This window comes from Taudactylus pleione, unplaced genomic scaffold (genome assembly GCF_031769625.1).
Source record: "Taudactylus pleione unplaced genomic scaffold, aTauple2 ptg000366l, whole genome shotgun sequence".
Classification (NCBI taxonomy): domain Eukaryota; kingdom Metazoa; phylum Chordata; class Amphibia; order Anura; family Myobatrachidae; genus Taudactylus; species Taudactylus pleione.
This window is the reverse complement of record NW_028284767.1, coordinates 3782433-3808021: the sequence shown is the minus strand read 5'-3', so window position 1 is coordinate 3808021 and position 25589 is coordinate 3782433. Positions and strand designations below refer to the sequence as shown.

Genomic DNA, 25589 nt, shown 5'->3' with positions numbered 1-25589 from the left:
TTGAAGAATTCTGTGAAACTTTGCTGCAATTTCACTCAACCCTAGATATTATTATTTCATCTTACTTCTAATAATCTTGTATTCTCTGTTTTTTTTTAGCACAAACTGTAAATACTTGCCAACACTCCTGTAACCTCGAGGACTCCCAAATTTTTAGGGAGTTCCTTGGACTCCTGGAAGAGCAGTCCACCCTCCTGCATCCCACCCATTTCCTATCGGGATCTGATGTGTGATGACGCTGTTATCTTTGGATTGCATCATTTGACTCCGCCCCTCTTCACGATTCTGCGATTTGTGGGCATTATAATGAGAAGCGCGCGGCCCTGCCCCTCACAGTGTCCAGCTGCATCTCTCCTCCTTCTGATGAAACTTTCAAGGAAAGAGAAATATGTTAGTGTCAGGGTGGATTTTCGTAAGAGACCTTAAATGTGGCTACAAAGAACTATTCAAAACAGCCAGCAACAGAACTTCATTTCCTTAGGTAGTGGCGTCTACCACGTGTATTGCGGCTCTAACATACAGCCGGAGAAGCAGCATCCTGTGCACTGCCGTTTGAACCATAGCTGCTGGTACAGCGTGCAATAAAGAGACCACAGCAGGAGCCAAGGCACATCCGATCTATTTACCCGAGGACGATGAAAGGTGGATGTAAACTGCCGCTGCAGTGTATTATCAGGGGAACGAGGAGCTGATGGAGCTGTAGCCGGGTAAAGTAGCCCATTGCCAGCATTTTCAGCAACACGCATACCATTCTTCTCTATCACGACAACTACTAATATTTATAGACTACCCACCTCCAGGGCCGTAACTAGGGTGGTATGACCAGTGCCATGGCACCACAGGGCATGGGGTGCTGCTTGGCCTTGTCAATTTTCCTGTTTATTATCATTCTCACTTGTAGCTAACTCTTCTTTTATCCCCAACATCTCCTGGCCTCTCCTCTCTTCCCTGGCCCTTTTCCATGAGGCCATGGCCCTTTTCAGGTTCACTATCTTATGTCCCTATTTAAAAAATGAAAGGGGGGCGCCAATGCTCTCTCTGGCACAGGACACCAAAAAGTCTAGTTACGGCTCTGCCCACCTCTATACCTCTGGAGTTGCCCGTATTCATGGAGACTGCTCCATATTTCATTTAATATACCAGAAATGAACTAAGGCTCTTAATAGTCCCAGACTTGTATTGAAATAATCACTTTATCCATTATATCTTCACAGTCAGTGGAGGTTATTGAAAGAGTTTTATTCAGGATATCCAGATTTTATTACACGTGCTTGTTATTATACTGTGAACAGCTCAGTTTAAATATTTAGCTACTTGTGTATAACAGTGATGCAATTTATACTTGGTTTACTGGCTTATGTATAAAAGGAATGTTTTGCATTTGATTTTTACATTGGCCCGAATTTTAGTAACAGTAAATTTTGATTAGATAATCGTAGTTGTATTACATGTTATAATACTGGACAACTAGGGCCTCCATTATCTACTTTTACTGCATCTCCCCTCCAGTTGGCAAGTATGAACTGCAAACATCAAAGAACAGCAAGTATAATATTTTTACAGCAAGCCAAAAGGTCCTGGATAGAGGCTCAGCAGCTTGTGTGGGCCCATATCTCAGTGATCTATTTTGCACATTTCTAGTAGAATATTGGAAACTGTTCACTTAACAAGTATGTGCATTTATACAATTAGTGATGTAACATTATGTAATTCACTACTATATTTATGCAGATTATACTCTGGATTAGCAATAAGTGCACTATATACCTATAGTAAACCTTCTCCGTAAGTCCGTCCGTCAGGTTGCCATGTTTGGGGATGATTGATCTACATACACTGAAAGTGTGAACGCTCAGTGTATGCACTTCACCCCGCGGGAGACGACGACGTCGTAATCGTGCCGTCGTCCCCGCATTGTGTAGTGGATGGGCAGCCTTAGTACTTAACCAGATCTTTGGTTTATTGAAGTGTTGTAGAGGTGTTTGTACAGCCGGAGTCACGGTTATTTATTTATTTATTAACAGTTTCTTATATAGCGTAGCATATTCCGTTGCGCTTTACAATTGGAAACATTAATAGAACAAAACTGGGTAATAACAGACAGATATATAGGTAGGAAGGCCTTGCTCGCAAGCTTACAATCTATAGGGAAGTAGCCATTAACACACAAGGATAGGTGCTATATATTGCAGTTTTGGTCCAGCCAGAATGCAGAGTTTCTTGGTGGGCTGCATGATCCAGTCACACAGGAATGTCGGCCAAATGTCAGGCGGATGTGAAAGAAAGACAATGTGTGAGGTTATGTGTGGACTGTGAAAGGGGATGTAATTAGACATGGAAGCTATGAAGGTTATGTGGGCGGTTCTGGAATCTGATAAGCTTGCCTGAAGAGGTTAGTTTTCAGGGAACGCTTGAAGGATTGGAGACTAGAGGTAAGTCTTATTGTGCGTGGTCAGGCATTCCATAGAGTGGGTGCAGCCCGAAGAAAGTCCTGTTACCATGAATAGGAGCAAGTAATGTGTGGGTATGAGAGACGCAGATATTGTGCTGAGCGCAGAGGTCAGGTTGGGAGATATTTTGAGATGAGTGAAGAGATGTATGTTGGTGTGGTTTGGTTAATGGCCTTATGTGTCAAGGCCCCCATACATCAGCAATTGATTGCAGCAATCATGCAATTTGCAATCGATTATGTATAAAAATCTTTCCCTTTTTCAATCAATTTTGTATAAGAGTAGTGGTGCAGAAATATACAGGATACCAGCAGGATATCTTTGGGGTCTCTGGAACTAAGTGGAACACATCCATGTTCCACTGCGGAGCTCTAAGTCAGTTACAAGATGGTGCAGAAGACCAATGATGGTCATCTTGGTAAAGTGAGAAGCTTCACTTATGGAGATAGAGCAAAAAGTGCACTTCACATTTCGACACTGTAGGTGGGACACATCGCATTCAGGATACGGTGCATCCTGCCACTCTTTGCATGTTAATTACACCGGTATGCATGAAGTAAAATGCAAAGGACAGCTCTCTCGGTAAGAGCTATCCTTTGCGAGTGAGGGACTTCCGTGTCTATGGCCTAGAAGACCCTCTGGCATCCTTCTGTGCATGCGCAGAAGGATGCGTGCCACAGAGGGTGCTGGGAGGGATCTGAAGATGGTGTTGCCCACAACATCAAAGCTTCATGCATTAGAAAAATGCGGTCATACCCCCGAAAACGGCATTTCTTGCTTTCCTGCGCCCTGTATATCTCGTCTGAGCTATGTCGAAGCAGAATAGTGGGCGTTTCAAACCAGGATAGCATAACAATGAACACTTCAAGATGAAGTGTTCAGCTATGGGGGAGATGTACTAAGCCTTGGAGAGAGATAAAGTGGACAGAGATAAAGTACCAACCAATCAGCTAGTAACTGTCATTTTTCAAACAGCCTGTAAGGTGATAGTTAGGAGCTGATTGGTTGGTACTTTATGTCCGTCCACTTTATCTCTCTCTGAGGCTTAGTACATAGACCTCAAAGACTGAACCATGCACACAGATGAATCAATGAGTCATTCATCATATACTGTGAGTGTTTGGTTCTTATAGGGTTCATTTATGTCTATTTAACAAAAGCGTTGATTATGCTGCGTTTAATATAATAAGTCTGATATATTAATTACAAATGTTTTTTAATGTATTGATTCATCATACTACATAGCAACCGGTTGCTGTTTAAAAACACAATAAACATGTATAGAAATATAAATAACTAAAATCAATTATACAACATGCATTGCAATGCATGTATTAACACCCTAGAGAGATGTAAAGTCACCTTTAATATTACACATACATGTATCTTTCATATGGGTGTCTTACCCCTCCTTTGAGAAATGTCCAACTTGAATGGCGTTAACTCCACGTGTAACCATATATTTTTAAAGGTCCATGGTCCCAGATGACTGGGCACCGTTTTTTTCAAGTGCCAGTGCCAAATGAGGTATGTTTGTTAGGCCACACACCGCTGATCGCTCTCCCACTGCTAGCAAAGTGTGCGCCATCTACTGTTAGCCGGCAAATTCACCGCTCTGCCGGCTGATGGAGTATTCACATCGCGGTTGGGGTCCAATCTCCTCCAAATGGCAAATATCTCTCCAGGGCAAATTGGAGATCATATGGAGTCCTCCACGGGCAATATATGGGTAACAGACTCCTAATTTGAATGCTTTCGCTCCTATATAGTAGAAGCTTTTTTAAAAGGCAATGACGGTTCTATAATAGGTACAGTGTGTGTGGAGCACATGAGCAGGGCCGCCGAGAGGGGGGGGAGCAGGTACAGATTACCCGGGCTTCCTGAGGGGCTCGGCAGGGGCCCGGGTCCAGCGCCGCTCCCCCCTCCCTTCTTTCTCTCTCAGCAGCCCAGCACACAGCGTGTGCTGAGCTGCAGTGGGAGACTGCTCGTGGCTGCTGAGCAGCAGCCACAGCAGTCTCCTTTGCCTGTGGGGGGGAGCGATCACACTGATTGTGCCACCCCTGGCTTTGCGCCGGGCTGAGGGGCTTACAGCGCCCCCCTCCCGGGCGCACGTGGCGCTGCAAAACATTTTTTTTTGCTCGAGGGGGCATGGCCACACCTCCCACGATTAGGCCACTCCCCCTCTGTACCTGGGCCTGCCGCTGCTCTCTACGGCCCTGCACATGAGCCATACTTGCCTACACTCCCAGAAAATCCGGGAGACTCACAAATCTTGGGTGGCTCTCTCAAATGCTGGGAAGAGTAGGGAAGTTTCCAGGAGGCTGTCCACTGCCACCCGTTGCCCCCACGAGAAGTGGGCAGTTCGGATGGTTGATCATGTGATTAACTCTGAATCGCGTCATAATGGCCCTGTCCCCGCTTTACAATGCTGGTAATCATGGCTTTTTATAGCGAGGTTTGGGGGTCACGATGATGCAATATCAGTGCCTAGACATGCCGCCCGACACCTGGCTGTCCCCTCTGGAAGATGGAAGCCAAAAACTCAGTATATATAACTTGAGCTAATGGGTCATGGGGGGCTCTATGTCACACATCCTGCACTGAGAACAGACTGTTCCAATGCACCGTGCTGTGGGCTTCCTTCTTATACCTGCTATTGGCAGTGCCATCTTAATTCAGGCAATGTGCCAGAGTCTATGCTACCTCCTGCACATGTGCCACCTTTTCAAAAAACTTCACCTAAATAGATGGCTCCGCCAGCAGCAGGAATGGGGGGCCTCTGCTGCATGGAAGGAGGCTGCACACCGGCCCCAATATTTCTTAAAACACCTCTGCCAGACACTAGTATCATGGGCACATGAAAGGCTCACTTATGTACAAGCCCTTTCTAGCTGTGTTTGGCAACAGAACAGAAGTTTAAAATGTGTTTGATTGATTAACCATCTTTATGAGAGAGATCTTCAGGTTTTCATCTGACAAAATAAAAATGTGGATTGTGAGTTAGTGAGTGTTATGTGTTTCCCACTTCAGGCCACACAGTTTACTCTGTGGGAGATAAAGGATTAGTGTGTGGACTCAGGGCAGGGGGGAATAAAGGAAGGGAGATATCTGCTAGGAGAAAAAAATGAGTGTGCATATCCTTAAATACTCGGGGCTGAATATGACACCGCAGCGTCAGTGAAATCCAGCTCGTTCTCTCAGGATGGGTGGCAGCAGGTGACACCTGTTCCAGGAAAAACACAGATAAAAAAAATGTAACCAGGGACATGTTCGCTTAGCAAAGGCTGGATTAAATCAAAGGGCAAAGAGGAGCACCTTACTGTCAGATCAGCCCTCTAACATTTATTGAGGCATCTACTAGAAAGAAAAATGACTATTTAATTTGATCCACATTTGACACAATGCAATAATGTGACAACTATAGAGTATGAGAGCCATCTTGTTCATGACATCTATAACATACAATAATCTTACTACTTTTCTGTGTGTTCGCAATTATTGCATTAAACACTTTGGAGTCTATGTACTAAGCCTTGGAGAGAGATAAAGTGGACGGAGATAAACTACCAACCAATCAGCTAATTACTGTCATTTTTCAAACGCAGCTTGTAAAGTGACAATTAGGAGCTGATTGGTTGGTACTTTATCTCCGTCCACTTTATCTCTTTACAAGGCTCAGCACATAGACCCCTTTATCCTACATCCCTTGATCACTATTGTGGAGAAGAACATCCGGAGGTAACTAGCTGTTTAAAACACAGAGGGCCTGATTCAGCCACGATCGAAATTGCTTAGCTGCACGCAGGCTATAGCTATGATGTTTGTGTATTACAATTACTAGTCCCAGACATGTCCAGAAGACTTGTCAGTCCGCATTGAATATACAAAGTCTTTAAATATATGTGTATTCATGATTATGTAAAGACTTTAACAGTGTGCAGTAACACGGCAGATGCACACAATGCTAAAATAACGCCGTGCACAATAATATTATACTGACTACGCCAGATGGCGTTGTGCAAATATAATTTTTATAATTTAGGTCTCAGCCAACCATCCGGCTTCAACACCGCGATGCTGCAACCTGGCATTGCAGGATCGCAGAAATCCTACATGTTGTAATTTTGGTGATTTGACGATCGCGATCAAAAAATTATCGCAATTGTCAAATCACGGACATTTAACATGTCAAATGTCCGCGATCCGGCGACGGATCGCAGAACATCGATTTTGGGTGATCGGAAATATCCGTCGCAGATGTATGGGCACCTGTAGATGATTCAGAGATCTCAGTTGCATATATTTGCAAAAATATGGCTAATCCTCCTGGCCATGTCATGGGTCCTTCAAACAGACTGTTTTCTACCAGAGACTCACCAACATAACCCTCCACTTGCCATCACTGGACGAGACAAAGCACGGCCTAAATTACGTTTTCGTTGCAGACGAGGCTTTTGCATTACATGAACATGTGATGAAGCCATTTGCACAGAGGGACCTGACCAGAGAGAAGAGGATCTACAACTATCATCTATCCCAGGCACGGCGCATTGTGGAAAATGTATTTGGAATACTCAGCAACCGGTTCTGCATTTTCCACACCACCATAAACCTATGTGTGGAGAAGATAGATTGGGTCGTGATGGCGTGCTGCATAACTTTCTGCGAAGGAAAACTACCCAACGAGGACCAGTCCCAGCTAGACCAGAAGATGTAGTAGCTCTGGAGGACATTGCCCAGTTTACATCAATGTCTGCACCAACAAATGCAACAACATCAACAGCACGTGCCAAAGAAGTGAGGGAGGAGTATATGGCCTATTTCAACGGACCAGGTGTGGTGCCATGGCAGGAGGGCTGTGTGTGAGATAAATGACTATAGTGGACAACTGTGATTGAGCAACAACAACAAAAAAAACTTATAAGGTTTTGGTTTATGAACTGTGGGCCTGATTCAGAGCCGGACGCTATTTGCGCTCGCTCGGTCAGAAAAAGGGGTCGGCTATTTAAATTGAGAGCTTGCTCTTTGCGGTCTGTTGACGCCTCTATGTCTGAGCGAGCGAATGAAACATGCACTCGCTATTTTGTAAAGACGCCCCCTGGCCGCTCGCATCCTACGTCATCTCCGCTATTTATTAGATTAATCGAGTAAATCGAAAGGCATCTGAACTGCTCGCAGTGCTTGTGGTAGGTTTATCCTACCGCAATCATGCGAACAGTTCAGGCTAAGAGACAACCAAGTGACGTGGCCGATGACGCTGCTTTGTTAATTATGCACACCCTTAAAACGCCCGTTTTGACCGTTTGGCACGCCTGCGTTCGGATCTCCACTCCCCATTTTCAAGCACCTTTCCCTGTTACGACCCACAAACGCCTCATCCTGTCACTCAAATTAGCAGGCACTCGCTATTTGGTGAGCGCTCGATTTCCGATCGCACTGACTGGTTGGCGCATTACGACCCATACGCATGCGCAGTTGTGCGAACATCGCTCGGAGCGAACGAGCGGCCGCTTACGAGCGGCTCTGAATCAGGCCCTGTGTCTCTGCTTACCAACAAATCCTCAGACGGTGCAATCACTTCTGCCGCCTCCTGTTCTCCCTCTTGCTCGGCCATCAGGACCACTGACTGGCGTTGTGGCTCTTGTTCGCTTATGAAACTTATAAGGTCATAGTACCAGAGTGGTGGCTCATCCACTTTTCGCTTTTCTTTGATATACACGGTATGCAGGTTCTGTATTTTGTGCTGTACTGCTTTAAGGTCAGCATCCACAATTAACCTTTTTGTGTACTCCAAAAGGACATTCAAGGCTGCCAATTTTGCTGACTTGTGGTGGTACTGTCGACAGGATATCCTCCATAGACACTCCTTTTCCTGGAGGATCCAAAATCCCGTTCACTATCCACGGACATTGCTAGGAGGAAAGAATAAGGACATTTTAATAATCTACAAATGTGAATTGTTTTGTACATTTTTTATGTATATTTTTACATTTTTCAAGATTTTTGTATATTTTTTGTTTTTTTATATTATATTTTTACAGGAATTTAATGTTTTTTTTAAATGTATTTTAACATGTTTTTTTTCCAGGGATGTTTTGTGTTTTTATATGTATTTTAACATGTTTTTTTGCCAGGGATGTTATGTGGTTTGTCTATGTATTTTCAATTTTTTTTTTACAGGAATGTAGTGCCTATCTATATGTATCAGAATATGTTTTATTTTTGTGGTTGCAATATATTTGTTTATGTTGGTGACATACATTGGTTTAGGGTGTTATATTCAAACATCATAAACTAATGTATCACAGCAACAAAAACAAATTTTATATATGTAAAGATTAGGGGTGTGCACCGCCCACTTTTCGTGTTTTGGTTTTGGATCTGGATCTTTCTTCGTGTTTTGGATCTGGATTGGTTTTGCCAAAGCCACCCTTCCGTGTTTTGGGTTCTGGATTTTGTGTTTTGGATCTGGATTTTTTCTTAAAAAATAAAAAAACCCGCTAAAATCACATAAAATGGGCCTTTTTTTGTTCCTACGCTATTAATAACCCCAATAACATTAATTTCCACTCATTTCCACTCTATTCTGAACACCTCACACCTCACAATATTGTTTTTAGGCCAAAAGGTTGCACCGAGGTAGCTGGATGACTATGCTAAGCGGCACAAACACGTGGCCCATCTAGGAGTGGCACTGCAGTGGCAGACAGGAAGCCAATCAGCGTTATGGTGCCCATTTGCATGTAGCACGAACCCGGGAGATCCGTGCTACATGCATCTGTGTGATTGGCACAGAGCAATGACCGGTCCGTGAGACCCGTCTGTGCTGCTGTGGTAAAAAAAAAAAAAAAAAACCTGTGTAAAAAAAGAAAAAAATGGCGTGCCCCCCCCCCCCCCCAAAAAAAGAGCAACCAGCCCCGGGCATTGTCTCTTTCAGTCCCCGCTGGGTCTACTGATTACCAAGGCTGATGCATGTGTGTTTGTGTGTTAGAAATTGGGGCACATGTGAGGCATATGTATTAGGGACATTGTATAGCATAATTCATGGCTATGTGGCATACAAAACTTTTTGTGTACAGCTGTGCGTCATATGTACTGCGGCACAAATGTGTGTCATATTATGTATTGGGGCACAAATGTGTGTCATATGTACTGGGGCACAAATGTGTGGCATATTATGTATTGGGGCAAAAATGTGTGGCATATTATGTATTGGGGCAAAAATGTGTGGCATAATATGCATTGGAGGCATTGATGTGTCACATAATTATAAATTGGAGATACAGTTGTGTGGCATATAATGCATTTGTGGCCCAGATGTATGACATTATGAATTGGGGGCAATGTACATTAGAATTTTGGGGCTCTGAAGTGTGACATTAGTTGAGGCATTTCTATATAGTATATTATGAATTTGGGACACTGCTGTGTGGCATATTATAAATTGGAGTCACTAATGTGTGGCATAGTATGGCCTAGTATTGGAGGAAGCAGGGGCAATGGATGAAATGGGTGCCTAGGGCACCCAAACAGCTGGCACCGGCCCTGTATGCAACACAGTAGTGCCAATTATTCCCATAATACCACAGTAGTGCCCCTTATAGCACATTATAACACACAGTAGTACATACCTCCCAACATGACCCTCTCCAGGAGGGACACAATGCTCTGGTCCTGGACTTCCCTGGTAAGAGGCGGGGCTTCAGCGCAGTTCAAATTTCAAATAGGGGAGTCACACCAACTGTCATTTCACACACTGCCAAACATCACTGGCTGGGACTCACTGGCAGTTGGTGTGACTCCCCTATTTGAATTTTGGACTGTACTGCAGCCCCACCTCTGGAGCCGCCACCAATCATAAATTACCAGGGTAGTCCAGGACCAGAGCATTGTGTCCCTCCTGGAGAGGGTCATGTTGGGAGATATGGTAGTAGAGCCCCTTATACACATGCCACACAGTAATGCCTCTTACACATTATGCCACACAGTAATACCCACTTCATAGAAGAATGCAATCGCTGGAAGGTGAGTGGTGGGTAGGGGAAAGATAACATCACTTTATCTATCTGATACAGCAAATTCAAATGTCAGACTCTTGATTGACTGAAAGCCACAAACACCTTCCACAAACAAAGGGCTAAATGACCTCCCTTGAGGAACAGCACAGAACGGCTAGATCACAAAGAGAAACCTGTTGATCTCCAACTGCTGTGATACTACAAGTCCCAGCATGGCCTCCCATACAATGCAGTGGCATAACTATAAATTTTGCTCCCCCCTGCCAAAAAAGCTTCTGCCGCCCCCTCCCCTTCCAATGGCAATTTGGTAAAACTAATACAGGGCTGTTTCTAGGCAATTTGGCTTCCAGTGCAAACAGTTAAAAATGCACCCCCACCCCTCCATAGACAGTTTACATGATTTGTAATTTTTCCTCCTTATAGTAATGCCCCTTGCACATTACACATTATGCCACTCACCATAATGCCCATCACACAATATGCCACACACCGTAATGCCCAGTACACAATATTCCATAACTGTAATGCCCATTACTCATTATGCCACATACAATTATGCCCCTGACACAATTTTATGCCAGAAAGTAAGGCTTCTAATTACTTTTAAATTACCTGCTCGTTGTCATGGGTTTTATGCTCTGTATTTCATGCTCGTTGCCAGGGGTTTCATGTTATGGGTTTCCATGCTCGTTGCCAGGGTTTTCATGCTCAATGTCAGGGGTATATACTCATTGTCAGGGGTTTCACGGCAGAAGATGCAGCTTTCTGCATTTTCTGCTGGCAGTGCAAACGTTCCCAGCACCTCCGGGTAACGCCATGCACGCTTTACCTGACAGAAGCTAGAGGTCAAGTAGGACCTCTAGCATCTGTCTCCTCCTAGGCAACGGCCATTTTTGGAGAGAAATTTTCAGCTGATTTCACACGGACTGCTAAATAGCATGGACTCTGCATAAACACTGCCACCGTGCCCCACCCCAAGCCACTGCACCCTCAAGCCTCCGCAGGTTCTGCGGGGGCTATTGTTACACCCCAGATACTATGGCTGTCACTGTTGAGAAACTTGTAGTTCCATAGCAGCTACAGAGCAACCAATTTGCCTAAGCCTGATCTAGCGGCAGGACTAGTGTTCATGGACATTGGACAATAAAAAAAACACTAGTCCTGCTGCTAGATCAGGATTAAGCAGAGAGGGGAGGGGGACACACATTAGAATTTAAGTTTTACATTAAAGAACAGTAAAAAAATATTCTTTAATAGATCAATTTTAATACAACTTCCCTTCCTTGCCTAATCCTGCAGGAACCCCCCCTCCACCACCCTCACCACTCCTTAGCAGATTCTACTGCTTTGACTGCATTTGCTTTTATTACCACAATGAACATACAAACAGCTAGAGCTGCTTCCATAGGGTGAGTCAGTGAAAGCACCCACCCTGCCGCGATCTGTGAGTTCAGTAAGCAGCTGCCTCACTAGTGTCAATGACACGCTGCTTCTCCCACAGGGCAATCTCCTTAGCCCTTGATCAGCACTGTGGGAATGACGTCTCTCCCTACACACTGTGATGGAGCTGAAAGGCGGTGCTCCTGAGTAAGCTCCCCATAGGACTGAAAGAAAGTTGGGCGCACCGCTAAGTAAAACACTGCAGCGGGTGCCCAGCAAATGTAGATTGCGGTGGCAGCCGGTTCCGCCCTCAGGGTGACCTGCTCTCTGTGCGGTGGCACCAGACGCACCACCCTAGTTACGGCCCTCTACCCCCATCTATGTAACTGTACAGTATCACATTATTGTGATTTTCCTTTGCATATGGGAACCTACCTTCCTGTGGGCCAGATGTACTAAACTCTGAAAGTGATAAAGTGGAGAGTGATAAACGACCAGCCACTCAGCTCCCACCTGTCATGCTCCCAAATGACAGTTAGTAGCTGATTGGCTGGTGGTTTATCACTTTCCACTTTATCACTATTTATTAACATTATTTTTACTAAAATAAAGTGAAAAAGGGTGTTTTCACACATTTTTTACATTATTTTAGTATCACCTACAGTTACTACAGGGCAATTGGAGTAGAATTCGTAAAATTCTACTAAAACCCCTAAGTATCACTTATTTTTAGTAAGCAGATCGCATTTCCCATAATTGTAATGGGAAATGTGATCCGACCAAAGTTACTAAAAATAAATTGTAAAAAAATACCGGGGAAAGCCCTGTGATAATAACGCCACCTGGAGGTGGCGTTATCCAGGGTCTCCCCCGTTACGGTTACTGGGCTCCTACTCTGCTCTAACGGGCAGAGCAGAGCCGGGAGTCGGTCCCCGTAATCAGCTGTGTGGTCTAAACAGACCGCAAAAATAAAAAGTAAAAAAAAAAATTTACATACCTGACTCCATGGACCGGTGATCGGGGCTCCGGTGGTGAATCCCCTCTGGTCAGCTGGTCTCCCATGGTGCACTGGGGCCCGGTCATCAGGGTCCCAGTGCAGTATGGGACATCAGCTGACCAGAGGCATGGAAGACATCACCGGAGCACCGATGACTGCAGGTAAGTGCTATTAAGGGAAGGGGGGGGTCGCAGGTGGGGGGGACCGCAATCACGGGGGGTGGGGCTTAACAACGGGGGCAGGTCTTAGAGCCGGGGGGGTGTAGCAGTGGCGGCCGGTCGGCGCATGCGCGGGCACTTTGTCACAGTATTTTTTGCGAAAATACAGTGACTAGAGTTTGGAGGGGATTCGCAGGGGCAGAGCTTTATCGCAAGCTCTGTCCCTGCAAGTGATTTGTAATAAATCCCTGTGATATTGCCTGAATTCGCAATGCGAACTCAGTCGATAATATCACACTACAATCTGCATTACAAATGCGGATTGTAGTAAATAGAGCCCTTTCAGAGCTTAGTACATCTGGCTGTGAATATCTTATCCAGCAGGAGAATGCCTTCTCTTCAGATAAGCTTTTTGGGCCTGATTCAGAAGTGGACGCAGTAGCGATTTTGCACGCAAACAACCAATGTTACAAGTTTGCACATGCGTCTGAGTGGCATTGCGCATGAGTGCCGATGGTCACAGCTCGGAGCCGCTGAATGACTTTGCATGCAGGGAGAATGGATTTCAATTGGCATTCCTGCAAGGTACCAGGGGGTGGCTAGCCAGACGCAGTCGTGAGGGCGTGGCGCTGACAGTGGCTGTGTTTAAAGACACTGAACTGCTCACACAGGATGCCATGATGAAAAGGAGAAACTGCCCCTGCCATAGGGCTTGTGCGAGTTTCGATGGTGCACTGAGACAGATTTGTGCCTCAGCAATTGGGCGTCTCAATATAAAGATCATTTGCTGCGGCATTAACATAAAAATGCAGATGAGGCAATAGACACAGCCACGTGCACTCCTGAATCAGGTTCTCTGGGGGCGATTCAAATGTTGTGCCGGCTGCTATTTTTTATGACACCCGACAGAGCAATTCAATTGTCGCTCTGTTAGGGCACGATAGCCGCCAGCGCCGGCATTTCTGCACGCACTCAGGAGTGCGCGAGCAGAAATGTGTCTGAAACACCCTGGTTAGGGCGCGCTAACTGCAAATAGCGTGCCCTAACCAGAAATTAAAACGGGTTTAGACAGCTAAACCTCGTCTTTTAGTCGGCGAAGAGGGCGGTAATTAATGAGCGCCCAGAACAATTGAATATCAATCTGGGCGCTCATCAATTATCACGCCCAAAAAAACATTTGAATCGCCCCCTCTGTGTTTTATCAGGTGTCCACTTTCATTATCGCTTCCTAATTATTGCCAATCACCACATTGGACTATTAAAGGATAAGCAGACACAGAAACTGTTCTTGTAATCATGCACCACACCACAGGAGTAAAATACAGCTGGTGCCTTTACCTCTGTTGTCTACTGTTTATGTGAAATAATGTGTCCTTTCTGTGCAGTTTGTCAGCAAACTGCCCACCTGCCTGTATGCTTCCTAATCAACAATAGGCAGTCATTCCATGTCAACAGCTGAGCAGCTTTCTTACCGCAAGCCCTGCTAGGATCTAGTATCTATCAGTGACATCATTTATTTTATCATCCCCTGATTGGACAGCTAGCACAGGAGTAACAGGTGTGTTGTTAGGTAGAGGACAGACAGACATTAGTGTTTGTTGGAGAACCCCTAAGCACATGTTACCAATTATCAGAGTCAAAGAGATTGGGAGGGGGCTTGCTGATTAATTTGACATTACAGTACATTACTTTCACTTTAGTTGCTGAATCTATACTCGCTATGAAAACTACTGATCATCTTATACAGTACCCAGGTTTTACTTTGTTTTTCTACAAGACCCCATATGCTCTTTTGTGACCTCACACACCTACATTTGTGCAAATGCAATTTGGGGGAATGCATGGAATTGAAAGTCAAGCTAACAGAACCTGAGGCCGGGTTTACAAAGGTTTGCAATGTTTGACAGGATAGATGTTAGTATAATGAATTTTTTTTCTCATGCCAAGTTCCATGACTTCATCTGTGACTTTGTATGTGTTTAAATCTAATTCCTGTCTGGGTAAAGTCACAGTCCAGCATCTGTAGTGTGAGTGGTGTTTCATGGCAGCTTGCATGCAAATAAAGAAAAAGATGGTACGCTAAATCGCTCAGTCACATCGGGCGTCTCGTGCTGTATGGCGTATGGAGGCTCCGTGTTTGAGGACACATCTGTACTTCTGTTCACTATTTTTTTTTCCTTTGGAAACGGGTATCTGTAAAAAGGTGCCTGTATCCACGTAGGGTGAGATGTATCAAGCCTTGGACAGAGATAAAATGGAAAAGTCGCCCAGAGCAACTAATCAGCTTCTGAGTATCATTTATCTATCACAGTCATTGAAATTACATTTAGAGTAGAAGCTGATTGGTCCCTTTGGGCGATTTCTCCACTTTAACTCTCTCCAAGACTTGATACATCTCCCAAAGGTGCAAGTTGATACAAGATTTATAGTAGCTTTCATACTCTAGACAAGTCTTCAGGTGCTGGTTTTATTCATTTATCAATTGAGGTCTCTGATTTCTTCCTATTTCAGATACTAGTTCATAGAACTGAACATTTTACAAAAAGATAGATAGATGGCTAGATAGACATATAGATAGATAGATGGCTAGATAGATAGATAGATGGCTAGATAGATAGATGGCTAGATAGATAGATGGCTAGATAGATAGATGGCTAGATAGATAGATGGCTAGATAGATAGATGGCTAGATAGATAGATGGATAGATGGCTACATAGATAGATAGATAGATGGCTACATAGATAGATGGATAGATAGATAGATAGATAGATAGATAGATAGATAGATAGATAGATAGATAGATAGATAGATGGCTACATAGATAGATAGATAGATAGATAGATGGCTACATAGATAGATAGATAGATAGATAGATAGATAGATAGATAGATAGATAGATAGATAGATAGATAGATAGATAGATAGATAGATAGATGGCTACATAGATAGATAGATAGATGGCTAGATAGACATATAGATAGATAGATGGCTAGATAGACATATAGATAGATAGATGGCTAGATAGACATATAGATAGATAGATAGATGGCTAGATAGATATATAGATAGATAGATGGCTACATAGATAGATAGAACAGGAAGTTGCTCATAGTCTAGTATATAAAATTCTAAAAAGAAGATTCCAATTGATAAAATATGGTAGGCTTATCAGAATAAACTCTGATTTAAATGGATCTTGTCCACCTTTCAATTAAATATTGCAGGAACCGACTGTTATTCTCAATTTACTGTAATCAAAACCCAGCACCAGAAACACCAAAAACCTTCATAGGGTACTGATTCCAAATTAATGAATGAAGCAAAGGAATCAAAATCTGTATATTAAGATATTTATTACTACGCATATAAATACCATCAGCAATGGTCCAGGATGAAAAGATGGAATACTGTACACCGTCCCAGACTGCACTCTGAGGGAGTGGGCGCTCCAGATCTATGCATCCTTTTCCAATCAGTGATGTCCAATATGCTCTGAAGAACCATTCCTGAAAAAGTACCGTGGAATCAAACGTGTTGGATGGTTCTAGATAATTGTAGTACATATATATAAGGTGCTTTTGAGTACGCAGTAACGGCACCTTACGCAGTAATGACATAAGATAAAAGCACTGGGTCTGTCCAGTGGCATAACTAGGGTATTTGAAGCCCAGGGCAAGATGAAAAGCGGAGCCTCCCCAAGTATGTGCGTACCAAAAAAGTGGATGTGGCCAATGATGCAAGGGGCGTGGCCACTGAAAATGGAGGTGTGTCAACATTACACACCACCATTTCTGGTCACTCTGGGACCATTCCTTTCCATTTTATATGCACTTTAATGCACATTGTAGTAGAGCCCCATATGCAATGCCCCTAGTATTAGTGCCCCTCATGCAATGCCCACAGTAGTAGTGCCCCTCATGCAATGCCCACTTTAGTAGTGCCCCTTATGCAATGTCCCCAGTAGCAGTGCCCCTTATGCAAAGCCCCCTGCAGTAGTGCCCCTTATGCAGTGCCCCCAGTAGAGCCCCTTATGCAGTGCTCCCAGTAGTGCCCCTTATACAGTGCCCCCAGTAGTGCCCCTTATGCAGTGCTCCCAGTAGTGCCCCTTATACAGTGCCCCCAGTAGTGTCCCTTATACAGTGTCCCTTATGCAGTGCCCCCAGTAGTGCCCTTTATATAGTGCCCCTTCTACAGTGCCCCCAGTAGTACCCCATATGCAGTGCTCCCACTAATGCCCCTTATACAGTGCCCCCAGTAGTGCCTCTTATGCAGTGCCCCTTATGCAGTGCCCCTTATACAGTGCCCCCAGTAGTGCCCCTTATGCAGTGCCCAGTAGTGCCCCTTATACAATGCCCCTTATACAGTACCCCCAGTAGTGCCCTTTATGCAGTGCCCCTTATGCAGTGCCCCTTATGCAGTGCTCCCAGTAGTGCCCCTTATGCAGTGCCCCTTATACAGTGCCCCCAGTAGTGTTCCTTATGCAGTATCCCCAGTAGTGTTCCTTATGCAGTGCCCCCAGTAGTGCCCTTTATATAGTGCCCCTTCTACAGTGCCCCAGTAGTGCCTCTTATGCAGTGCCCCTAGTAGTGCCCCTTATGCAGTGCCCCTTATACAGTGCCCCTTATGCAGTGCCCAGTAGTGCCCCTTATACAATGCCCCTTATACAGTGCCCCCAGTAGTGCCCCTTATGCAGTGCCCAGTGGTGCCCCTTATACAATGCCCCTTATACAGTGCCCCCAGTAGTGCCCCTTATACAATGCCCCTTATACAATGCCCCCAGTAGTGCCCCTTATACAGTGCCCAAGTAGTGCCCCTTATACAATGCCCCTTATACAGTGCCCACAGTAGTGCCCCTTATACAGTGCCCCCAGTAGTGCTCCTTTCATATATAACATACAGACACACACAACAAAAAAACACAATACTTACATTTGGGCCGCCGGCACTGGGTAGTACACAGTGAGTGTACTACCCTGCGGCTGAGTGTTTGTTTTAGCAGCCAGTGAGAGTCAGACATACTCTCATTGGCTGCTGCACCCACGGCCGGAGCTGGGCTGGAGCCCACTCATGAGCTCCGCCTTCCGGCTCCTGCAGTGAGTGAAGAGAGAGACGTCATGACGTCTCTCCCACAGTGCCGAGTGGGAGGAGCAGACATCGGCGGGTGCAGGAGCGGGGATTGTGTATATTTTGCAATTTTCCTGCATGTGTAATCGCAGCTGCGATCGCAATAGCGATCCATAGTGAATCAGGCCCTCAGTGCGGTCTGCACTATACATGGAAACCACTGACCTGGACTGGGGGGTGCCACTGGTGCCTAGGGCACGTAACCTGGCCAAACCCCCCTAGTTACGCCACTGCTTCCATCCCACCAATATACAAACGGATTTATTTGCCAGTCTCCTGTAATGGAATGCTTTTTACACCTTCTATTTGGAAAGTACTTTGATGGAACATTTTAGTTTCTACCCTCATTTTTTCTAGTATCTGTTAACCCTCAAATGTCAGTGTAGAATGGTTTTATGGGCTGTTTCCAGATACTTGGTTGGGGGTGACTTTTAAATTGTCACTGCTTTAAATCTGTGGTCTAAATCGCCGGATTTGTGCCAGTCCCTGCATCTCTCAGGCAATTATATAAGGGCTCTGTCTTTTTCATTCTCTACTATCTATGCCAGCCTCTCTACCTATCTATGCCAGCCTCTCTACTATCTATGCCAGCCTCTCTACCTATCTATGCCAGCCTCTCTAGTATCTATGCCAGCCTCTCTACCTATCTATGCCAGCCTCTCTAGTATCTATGCCAGCCTCTCTACCTATCTATATCAGTCTATCTACCTATCTATGCCAGCCTCTCTACCTATCTATGCCAGTCTATCTACCTATCTATGCCCGCCTCTCTAGTATCTATGCCAGCCTCTCTACCTATGTCAGTCTATCTACCTATCTATGTCAGTCTATCGACCTATCTATGTCAGTCTCTCTGCCTATCCATGTCAGTCTATCAACCTATCTATGTCATTCTATCTACCTATCTATGCCAGCCTCTCTACTACTGTATCTATGCCAGCCTCTCTACCTATCTATGCCAGCCTCTCTAGTATCTATGCCAGCCTGTTTACCTATCTATGCCAGCCTCTCTAGTATCTATGCCAGCCTCTCTACCTATCTATGTCAGTCTCTTTACCTATCTATGCCAGCCTCTCTACTACTGTATCTATGCCAGCCTCTCTACCTATCTATGCCAGCCTCTCTAGTATCTATGCCAGCATCTCTACCTATCTATGTCAGTCTATCTATCTATGTCAGTTTCTCTGCCTATCTATGTCAGTCTATCGACCTATCTATGTCAGTCTATCGACCTATCTATGCCAGCCTCTCTACCTATCTATGCCAGCCTCTCTACTATATATGCCAGCCTCTCTACCTATCTATGTCAGTCTATCTACCTACCTATGCCAGCCTCTCTACCTATCTATGTCAGTCTATCTACCTATCTATGCCAGCCTCTCTACCTATCTATGTCAGTCTCTCTGCCTATCTATGTCAGTCTCTCTGCCTATCAATGTCAGTCTATCGACCTATCTATGTCAGTCTATCGACCTATCTATGCCAGCCTCTCTACCTATCTATGCCAGCCTCTCTACTATATATGCTAGCCTCTCTACCTATCTATGTCAGTCTATCTACCTACCTATGCCAGCCTCTCTACCTATCTATGTCAGTCTATCTACCTACCTATGCCAGCCTCTATACCTATCTATGTCAGTCTATCTACCTATCTATGCCAGCCTCTCTACCTATCTATGTCAGTCTGTCTGATTGTTTCCCATGTGCCAGTCCTTCTGTGCTCCTATATGTACCCATCACTTGCACACGGTGGGCTTGATTCTGAGTCACCGATATTTGCACAAATGGTCGTTTTTCAACTGCGCCTGCTAATAAATTGTACAGAGCACGTGTTACATGGTGTGCACACACAGAGGCGCAGTGGAGATTGAGATGCATGGTTCAGAAAATTATTGGAAATGTATTGGGCAGATCTGGGCAGTCACTGTGAGGTGTCTACTCTGATGCATGGAGATTTACCATCTTATGGGCGTGTTATGAGACTGGCGTGTCACATAACTGGTGCAAACTCAGAAGCTTAATCGCTTACAATGGTGGCCATATTCTAATGGAGACTCTGCAACGAGCATGGGGCAAGTTCAAGTTTTAATGGTGCATCCAATGGTAGTGCCTAAAGATGCAACAAGCAGAATTGTTCCTTCTAAAATTGTACAAAGTTAGCGTCTCAGTCCTTCCACAGTCAGACGCACGCTTGTACACCAGTAGAATGGCTGACACTAGCATTAGCATATAGTCACAGACGCACGCTTGTACACCAGTAGAATGGCTGACACTAGCATTAGCATATAGTCACAGACACACGCTTGTACACCAGGGGAAGGGCTGATACTAGCATTAGCATATAGTCACAGACACACGCTTGTACACCAGGAGAAGGGCTGATACTAGCATTAGCATATAGTCACAGACACACGCTTGTACACCAGTAGAATGGCTGACACTAGCATTAGCATATAGTCACAGATGCAAGCTTGAACACCAGAGGAAGGGCTGATACTAGATTTAGCTTATAGTCACAGATGCAAGCTTGTACACCAGGGGAAGAGCTGACACTAGTATTAGCATATAGTCACAGACACACGCTTGTACATCAGGGGAAGAGCTGACACTAGTATTAGCATATAGTCACAGACGCACGGTGGTACACCAGGGGAAGAGCTGACACTAGTATTAGCATATAGTCACAGACGCAAGCTTGAACACCAGAGGAAGGGCTGATAGTAGATTTAGCATATAGTCACAGATGCACGCTTGTACACCAGGGGAAGAGCTGACACTAGTATTAGCATATTTTCACAGACGCAAGCTTGTACACCAGGGGTAGGGCTGATACTAGAATTAGCAAATAGTCACAGACACATGCTTGTACACCAGGGGAAGAGCTGACACTAGTATTAGCATATTTTCACAGACGCACGCTTGTACACCAGGGGTAGGGCTGATACTAGCATTAGCATATAGTCACAGATGCACGCTTGTACACCAGGGATAGGGCTGATACTAGCATTAGCATATATAGTCACAGACACACGCTTGTACACCAGGGGAAGGGCTGATACTAGCATTAGCATATAGTCACAGACGCACACTTGTACACAAGGGGTAGGGCTGATACTAGCATTAGCATATAGTCACAGATGCACGCTTGTACACCAGGGGTAGGGCTGATACTAGCATTAGCATATAGTCACAGATGCACGCTTGTACACCAGGGGAAGAGCTGACACTAGTATTAGCATATTTTCACAGACGCAAGCTTGAACACCAGGGGAAGGGCTGATACTAGAATTAGCATATAGTCACAGACACACGCTTGTACACCAGGGGTAGGGCTGATACTAGCATTAGCATATAGTCACAGACGCACGCTTATACACCAGGGGAAGGGCTGATACTAGCATTAGCATATAGTCACAGACGCACGCTTGTACACCAGGGGTAGCGCTGATACTAGCACTAGCATATAGTCACAGATGCATGCTTGTACACCAGGGGTAGGGATGATACTAGCATTAGCATATAGTCACAGATGCTCGCTTGTACACCAGGGGTAGGGATGATACTAGCATTAGCATATAGTCACAGATGCATGCTTGTACACCAGGGATAGGGCTGATACTAGCATTAGCATATAGTCACAGACACACGCTTGTACACCAGGGGAAGGGCTGATACTAGCATTAGCATATAGTCACAGACGCACCTTGTACACAAGGGGTAGGGCTGATACTAGCATTAGCATATAGTCACAGACGCACGCTTGTACAATAGGGGTAGGGCTGATACTAGAATTAGCATATAGTCACAGATGCACGCTTGTACACCAGGGGTAGGGCTGATACTAGCATTAGCATATAGTCACAGACGCACGCTTGTACACCAGGGGTAGGGCTGATACTAGCACTAGCATATAGTCACAGACGCACGCTTGTACACCAGGGGTAGGGCTGATACTAGTATTAGCATATAGTCACAGGCGCACGCTTGTACACCAGGGGTAGGACTGATACTAGCATTAGCATATAGTCAGGCGCACGCTTGTACACCAGGGGTAGGACTGATACTAGCACTAGCATATAGTCACAGACGCACGGTTGTACACCAAGGGTAGGGATGATACTCGCATTAGCATATAGTCACAGACGCACGCTTTTACACCAGGGGTACCAGGGGTAGGGATGATACTAGCATTAGCATATAGTCACAGACGCACACTTGAACACCCGGGGTAGGGCTGATACTAGCATTCGCATATAGTCACAGATGCACGCTTGTACACCAGGGGTAGGGATGATACTGGCATTAGCATATAGTCACGGACGCATGTTTGTACACCAGGGGTAGGGCTGATACTAGAAATAGCATATAGTCACAGACGCACGCTTGTACACCAGGGGTAGGGCTGATACTAGAAGTGCATATAGTCACAGACGCACGCTTGTACACGAGGGGTACGTCTGATATTAGCATATAGTCACAGATGCACGCTTGTACACCAGGGGTAGGGCTGATACTAGCATTAGCATATAGTAACAGATGCATGCTTGTACACCAGGGGAAGGGCTGATACTAGCACTAGCATATAGTCACAGACGCACGTTTGTACGCCAGGGGTAGGGCTGATACTAGCACTAGCATATAGTCACAGATGCACGCTTGTGCACCAGGGGTATGGATGATACTAGTATTAGCATATAGTCACAGACGCACATTTGTACACCTGGGGTACCAGGGGTAGGGATGATACTAGCATTAGCATATAGTTACAGATGCACGCTTGAACACCAGGGGTAGGGCTGATACTAGAATTAGCATATAGTCACAGATGCATGCTTGTACACCAGGGGTAGGGCTGATACTAGCATTAGTATATAGTCACAGACACACGCTTGTACACCAGGGGAAGGGCTGATACTAGCATTAGCATATAGTCACAGATACACGCTTGTACTCCAGGGGTAGGGCTGATACTAGTATTAGCATATAGTCACAGACGCACATTTGTACACCTGGGGTACCAGGGGTAGGGATGATACTAGCATTAGCATATAGTCACAGATGCAAGCTTGAAAACACCAGGGGAAGGGCTGATACTAGGATTATCATATTTTCACAGATGCACGGTTGTACACCAGGGGTAGGGCTGATACTAGTATTAGCATATAGTCACAGACGCAAGCTTGAAAACACCAGGGGAAGGGCTGATACTAGAATTAGCATATAGTCACAGACGCACGCTTGTACACCAGGGATAGGGTTGATACTAGCATTAGCATATAGTCACAGACGCACGCTTGTACACAAGGGGTAGGGGTGATACTAGTATTAGAATATAGTCACAGACGCACGCTTGTACACCAGGGATAGGGTTGATACTAGCATTAGCATATAGTCACAGACGCACGCTTGTACACAAGGGGTAGGGCTGATACTAGCATTAGCATATAGTCACAGATGCATGCTTGTACACCAGGGGTAGGGCTGATACTAGTATTAGCATATAGTCACAGATGCACGCTTGTACAACAGGGGTAGGGCTGATACTAGAATTAGCATATTGTCACAGACGCACGCTTGTACACAAGGGGTAGGGCTGATACTAGAATTAGCATATTGTCACAGACGCACGCTTGTACACAAGGGGTAGGGCTGATACTAGCATTAGCATATAGTCACAGACGCAAGCTTGAAAACACCAGGGGAAGGGCTGATACTAGAATTGGCACATAATAACAAACGCAATTACGTCAAAAGACGCTAAAGGTGTCTTAGTAGCGTGCAACAGTATGAATCAGCCCCAGTGTAAGCAATCAATTCAAACTGAACTCCCCCACACATCAAGGTGCTCCACACCTGGCTGGGAATTCCCATCACAAACTAGAAGTGAATTGTCCTTGGACATCACTAGATGCACTGTTGTGCCTTCTCCATACATACTGTAGCAAGGGTCGCCTTTCTTCCACTTTTCTCCTCCCATCTGTTGGTGCAAACTTCTGCTCATCTGCAAATGTCACCAAAAAGCACCATGAAACTTTCCATTGTGGCAGAAATTCAGGCCCACAAGCTGCATGCAGAGAGGACCTGGCACTTTTTTTTTTATTAAAGGCTGACTTTAGCATTGGGTTTCTGTACTTCATAAATGAGGCTCATTGTGTGTAGGTGACAGGTGCATTTTACAGAGAAGGTTCAACATAATAAAAAGTGGTAGTTTTAAATACATTGTAATTTTTTTTATTGTAATGCAACATAACGATAGTTTTCCTTTCATGCAGTAGAAGAATCTTTTAAATACCTGATTGAGATGAGGTCAGCACCAAAGTAAGAAAGAAATGCAAATGATGCAGCCAATCGTGCTGCAACATAAGAAAAATGTGCTTCATTGTAATGTAGGGGCTGTAAAGCTTTTTCTTGATGAAAAATGTACAAGTAATACTTCCACATTTATTTTCTTTTTAACTTGGTTCATTGTAATATTGATAGCTAATGATGATGCATAGTTTTGTATTAACAATGGAATCATTATGATGACACCAAAGCCACTGAGGATTTTTGTGCTGTGAGGAAACTGTTTCTGAGGATGCAGAGTCCAGACATAAGCTGCATGCACAGCTTTGGGGTAGCAGGGAATGCACACTAACACATGCATGCACAGCTTTGGGGTAGCAGGGAATGCACACTAACACATGCATGCACAGCTTTGGGGTAGCAGGGAATGCACACTAACACATGCATGCACAGCTTTGGGGTAGCAGGGAATGCACACTAACACATGCCTGCACAGCTTTGGGGTAGCAGGGAATGCACACTAACACATGCATGCACAGCTTTGGGGTAGCAGGGAATGCACAATAACACATGCATGCACAGCTTTGGGGTAGCAGGGAATGCACACTTACACATGCATGCACAGCTTTGGGGTAGTAGGGAATGCACACTTACACATGCATGCACAGCTTTGGTGCATCAGGGAATGCACACTAACACATGCATGCACAGCTTTGGGGTAGTAGGGAATGCGCACTTACACATGCATGCACAGCTTTGGGGCATCAGGGAATGCACACTTACACATGCATGCACAGCTTTGGGGTAGAAGGGAATGCACACTTACACATGCATGCACAGCTTTGGGGTAGCAGGGAATGCACACTAACACATGCATGCACAGCTTTGGGTTAGCAGGGAATGCACACTAACACGTGTGCACAGCTTTGGGGTAGCAGGGAATGCACACTGGTTTGGGGTAGCAGGGAATGCACACTTATGCATGCACAGCTTTGGGGTAGCAGGGAATGCACACTAACACATGCATGCACAGCTTGGGGTAGCAGAGAATGCACACTAACACATGCATGCACAGCTTTGGGGTAGCAGGGAATGCACATTAACACATGCATACACAGCTTTGGGGTAGCAGGGAATGCACACTAACACATGCATGCACAGCTTGGGGTAGCAAGG

General features: G+C 45.1%; 1 protein-coding gene across 1 annotated transcript in view; it reads left to right on the top strand.

The window, feature by feature from the left end:
• Positions 1 to 527: 527 nt before the first annotated feature.
• LOC148508428 (myocardin-like) overlaps positions 528 to 25589 on the top strand; it is a 98455-nt gene continuing 73393 nt past the window's right edge. The window contains exon 1 of the mRNA XM_088444543.1: positions 528 to 707. The gene's annotated coding sequence lies outside the window, so the exon portion shown is untranslated. The remainder of the gene's footprint in view (positions 708 to 25589) is intronic.